Genomic DNA, 5,689 nt, shown 5'->3' with positions numbered 1-5,689 from the left:
ACCCTGGGGCCATAAAATTCACAATTTTGGTAGAGGCACTCTTTCTCATCATAAATATGCACTTAGTTAGTTTATTTAATACCTAGGAGCAGAGAAGAAGATTTTCAAAGAATTCATGTAATTTCACTATATAATCAATGAGCCCCCCCCCAACACCAGAACCCTTGACCCTGGGGCCATAAAATTCACAATTTTGGTAGAGGCACTCTTGCTCATCATAACTTTTTACTTACTTGGTTTATTTAATACCCAGGGGCAGAGAAGAAGATTTTCAAAGAAATCATGTATTTTTACTATATAATCAATAGAGCCCCACCCTAACACCAGAACCCCTGACCCTGGGGCCATAAAATTCACAAATTTGGTAGAGGCACTCTTGCTCATCATAACTATGTACTTAGTTGGTTTATTTAACACCCAGGAGCAGAGAAGAAGATTTTCAAAGAAATAATGCATTTTCACTATATACTTATTTAGCCCCGCCCTAGCACTAAAATCCCGGACCCCAGAGCCATGAATTTCACATTTTTGGTAGAGGACTCAATGCTGATTACAATCATACAAATAGTTTGACTGCTTGATGTCCAGGAGTAAAGAAGAAGATTTTTAAAGATTGCATTAATTTTAGTGGTTTTGGCCCCACCCCTCAGGCCCCAGGGGGGCAGGGATTATGAAATTAACAATTTTTGTTCCCCTTCACCCATAGATGCTTTGTGCCGAATTTGGTTGAAATTGGTTCAGTGGTTGCAGAGAAGAAGCTGAAAATGTTTAAATGTTAACACACGACACACGACGAACGACGCACGACGGACGACGACGGACGAAAACGGATAGCAATAGGTCACCTGAGTTTACTCAGGTGACCTAAAAACACAAATCAGCTCAGTTGTAATGAAAAATTTACTTGTTATGGGAGGGGGCTTTTAATTTTTGATTACTTAGGAATGTCGCTTTATCAATAAAGTATACATGTATAATTTCTCTATACTTAAAGAAGAGTTTTAAAGATTTTTTCCTATATATTTCTTTGTAAAGATTTGATTGCCCCTTTACTATGGCCCCACCTTACCCCAAGGGGTCATGATATGAACAAACTTGAATTACCTCTAAGGATGTTTCCATATTAATATCCCCATTAATTATAATAGCTTTGCTGGTCTTGAGAAAAAGATTTTTTCTATATAATCCTATGCAAAACTTTGATCAGCCAATGTGACCTAACCCTATCCCCAAGGGTCATGGTTTGAATACTAGTCATTTAGAATCTACACTACCCCATGATGCTTTCATTCAAATTTCAGCTTTTCTGACCCAGTGGTACTTGAGAAGAAGATTTTAAAAGAGTTTTCCATTACATATTTTGATCAATGTTAAATTATTTGATTTCATATCACTGGCCCATCCCATCCCCAGGGATAATGATATGAACTAGTAGGAATCTACACTATCCAAAGATATAAAATATACATAAATTGAAAAACTGTTATGAACCCTTTTGTCAGATTTTAAATGAATGCTTTAAAGAAACCAAGTAATAACTGCTCGTAATATACATACACTATCGTTGCTCCAAAAACACAGAATTTTATGTGTCCAGCGGCTTGTAAAATTTCTGCTGTTATAAGGCTGGAACAGGTTTCTAACACTCTGCGCATTTCTATGGTTGTTAACTGGCAGTCACTGTGGTGAATAACGAAAACATGGTGGCATTGGTGCCGCAGCTGCTTCAGTTTGAGAACTTTGCATTCGTCTGAGACCTGCAATTTAATTCATCATACAATTTTACTTTTTAAATTGTCTTAAATCCCTTGTGATGGATGATGGATTTATGAGGTTAATAGAAAAAATTATTTTTTTTTTCCTTTGGCTTTTTAAAAATCTTTTATACAGAAATACAATTCAACAGCTAGATTTCTTACTTTACTTTACCTTTAAACAGCTCTGTAGCTTTTTCCAAACATTTGATAATTTCTTCTTTTTTATCTTCCATAACAGCTGAAGAATAAAATTAATTTAAATGTACAGCATAAATATGCAGAGTTTTATATACTCTATAAATATTTTCAGTGATACGTACCATATTATACTGTAAATCACTTTTTAGTCGCAATAACTTTATTTTCGCGTAATTTCTCGAGACAATGTGCTCACAAAAAATAATTATCGCGTATAATAGTATTTCTTCGGATTATAAAGAGCAAGAACCACAATTCAAGATTTTTGTCTCGCTTAAGAAGAGTGAATGACTATCTCACGAAAATAAAGTGTCGCTAAAATTTAATGATCTACAGTATCAGGGACTTTACAAATTTTGAGTCTTCTCTAATCCAATCTGTTACATGTAAGTTTTCCTGGGGGAGTAGCTCAGATTTGACATGGAATAGTATTCTGTTTGGGAAATTTTTGGTTGGAAAAAGTTTTTAAGAATCAGTTTTACTAGGATTTTATTTTTATTTGTATAAAAACAGGGGTGGACACTAAGGGTTTGTTTTACATCCCCCCAGGTGTTATGCGACAGTGAATATGACCGAAATCACACTGAGAGAAATGAATGTACAATATTGAATATAAGCAGATATTAAGCAAGTCATTAATAGCGACAGTAGCTGCAGAAATGTAGCTCTCCAAAAAATATATTGACAGACCGGGCTTTACTCTTAGCTGTCAAAATAAATTATTATTTTCAGGGAGCTACAGTTCTGTGGCTATAGCAGTAGTTGAGCGTCACTCTATGGTATACTGTATACAGGGAAATTTTTGCCCCCGTTTTATTTTCGTCCCTTTCACCCTACCCTCTATCGGAAGAATTTAAAACAGGACGAATTCAAAGTTTACAGTATCATTTCCTAAACAAAACTATAAGTGGCCGAATTTTAAATGGGACAAAATTGTTTTCAATCGTGAAAGGGCGAAAATAACACGGGATGAAAATAACATTGTATACAGTATTATACAATTAATTACCCCTTGTGAGGTCAACATGGTGAAATAAGGACCTGAGACCTGGCCCACGAGGTGACCTGTCCTGACCGAGGCCGCGTAGCGGACGAGGTCAGGGCAGGTCACCTCGTGGGCCAGGTCTCAGGTCCTTATTTCACCATGTTGAACTCACAAGGGGTAATTAATTGTTTTATTATACCGATAAATATTGAAAAGTATGAATTTCTAACCGTTATCAATTCTTTCTTTGATCGGAATCGGGATTCGCTACAGTCCGGATAACGAAGTTGTTTACATTGAGTGACGTCTGCAAGTCGTGTAAGTTTTTGCATCATGATTTACTGATTAAAACAATATTTAGTTGATAGCGACAAACATTGTTATAGCTAATGATTACTTTTCCCCTACACAGTCAAAATCTAACACAGAATTCAACTCTTTAAAGAGCCGCCTCTACATTCTATTGAACTGAATTGTAACAATATATTAAAACGATTTTACCGTATTCTGTATGATATTGCAAAACAGACCATGCACAATTTTTTAAACGTTTTTTTTTCCGAATGATTATTATTTTATGCATTAACTTCACTCAAAAACGAATTTTTGATTAAGCGGTCATTTTTTAGCGGTCATTAAAAATAATGACCAGGTCATTATATCCCACGTGCAATGATTCCTAGGTCAGTGTTGATGTAAACTGTACCATTTGGAGTCATTGTTGTGTTTTAAAGTTTTCTTACCAGCCAATCAAATTCGAGGATTATCAATAGAGGTATAATAAATTGGTTTAGCATCTGACAGATGTTTTTCCCACCTTTTACATGTAGCTGTATTCTTACCTGATAAGTACATCTTAAATGGGGTTGACACCAATCAGACCATTAGAATTTCTGACGTCAGCATAAATTTCCAAAGCTGTTCGTTTAATTTACCCACTGATGAATGAATTTCAATGCCTGTAGAAGAAATATTTATATTTTAGATAATCAATATTGAATATATCATGTTTATGTAAAAACAAAATTAAATTTGTTATAAATGTGAGCAAGTGACTCTGGAATATTTATAATTAAGTTGCGGTCTTATAAAGTAAAAAAAAAAATCTCTACGGTTTATACGGTGACGAAGTACAAGTAACTATTTATGCAGAGAATCAAAAAACCATGTGTCACAGTAGAGTGGGTAGACTATTTAAACAGGTCGAGTCCAAATACTATTTCTACCTATGTGTAGCTATTAATAGCTACATGTACCTGTACCTAGGTATTTAAAGCTACCCAAAGTAGCTATTTTTACCTACTTTCTGCTTGGCTTGCACTTTGTGGCCAAATGCAGGTCACCTGGTGAAATTTTATCAAGAAAACCACTATTTGCTCTTATAAATCTATCAGATACATTCCTCCCCAAAATTCAGATATAAAGGAAAATGCTCCAGATGGAGTTATGCCCACTAGTGCTTTAAAAGTATTATGATTCTTATAGTTACTGTATGTCTGGCTTTGAGCTGTTGGACTTCTAGGTTTCTGGATGAATACCTCAGTACAGTCGATAATTACACGAGCATTAGGAAATGATGCTTTAAATGACCTTGGCATAAATTTTCGTATATTCTGCACGGATGGCCATTTAATCTGAGGAGCAAACACTCGATACATGTAATTTATCCAAGTATTGAAGATTTGGGACACACGACTCTCTGATATTCCAAAAATATCCTTAAGAATACCTATGTTAAATCCTGACGAATTCTAAGTAGCGTAAGAAGGTACTCGTGGAACATTGTGAGCTTTCTCTCAGGACCAGGTTTTCTAGCATTGCCCTCTTCATAGCGCTTTTCATCTATGCTATCTTTGCCAGACCAATATTTGAGTTTCTTGCATGCATTTTCAAGTATGCCTATAAAAACACAATGCAGCCTTTTATTATTGTTACTGTTCATAATGTAAATTATCACTTAATCCTGAAAGAAATTGTTTTGTTATTACTTTCATCAACATTTGAAAATTTTTTGTATTTACACGCAAATGTTAAATGAATTTTATTGCAATAAATACTTACTGAATAGACCAAAAAGTATAGAAATACTGGGTAACCCAAAATATCTTCTGACTGATGCATCAGAGCTTGTGGCTTTATGAACAAACAATTCACGCAAAACATTCCCTTTGGAATAACTGGCACTCTCTGTCTCCATGATGTTTATAGCATGTACGGAAAGATCTGTTTGGACTTCTGCATTACTGTACTCTGGGTACTTTCTGTGTGCAATACTGTATTCATGATCTGTGTGCAGTTCTAAAATTTGTTAAAGTACATAAACTTTTTATGTAGAATACCATTAATCCAATAAAAACAAGAATCTCAGAGTAACTTGCATGCATTACATGTATTACCATAATATATTAAGCTAAATTTTGGAAATTCATAAAGAACATCAAAATTAATGCCCATACGTTGTATGATTTTAGTGTCTTTTTTCCCATGCTTCACTTCTGCATTTTCTTCGTTCACTATGGTGGTACTGATTGTGCACTCGCTATGTACGGGCAAAGGGATTACACTTCCATCATGAAGTATAGTGACACTCTGAAAAAAATTAGAAATTATTTTTAATAATAATAATAAAACAAAAATCTAATCTGCAAATTTCATGGTCTATTTACATGTAGGTTGAAAATGTGAATTATGTACATGTACTTCCTAAATAAATCTAGTACTTATTATGTACATAGAGTAGATTATTACA

At 34.5% G+C, this 5,689-nt stretch overlaps 1 long non-coding RNA gene across 1 annotated transcript in view; it reads right to left on the bottom strand.

Moving 5' to 3' along the window:
* LOC134283317 (uncharacterized) overlaps positions 1 to 1,995 on the bottom strand; it is a 5,522-nt gene extending 3,527 nt beyond the window's left edge. The window contains exons 1-2 of the long non-coding RNA XR_009995456.1: positions 1,930 to 1,995; positions 1,558 to 1,757 (exon numbers count right to left, since the gene is read on the bottom strand). This is a non-coding gene — a long non-coding RNA (uncharacterized LOC134283317). The remainder of the gene's footprint in view (positions 1 to 1,557; positions 1,758 to 1,929) is intronic.
* Between the last annotated feature and the right edge of the window lie 3,694 nt (positions 1,996 to 5,689).

The sequence above is a fragment of the Saccostrea cucullata genome, unplaced genomic scaffold (genome assembly GCF_032062105.1).
Source record: "Saccostrea cucullata isolate Sc308-1 unplaced genomic scaffold, CSIRO_AGI_Scuc_v1 ctg11092, whole genome shotgun sequence".
NCBI lineage: Eukaryota > Metazoa > Mollusca > Bivalvia > Ostreida > Ostreidae > Saccostrea > Saccostrea cuccullata.
This window is presented reverse-complemented; position numbering and strand designations above follow the sequence as displayed.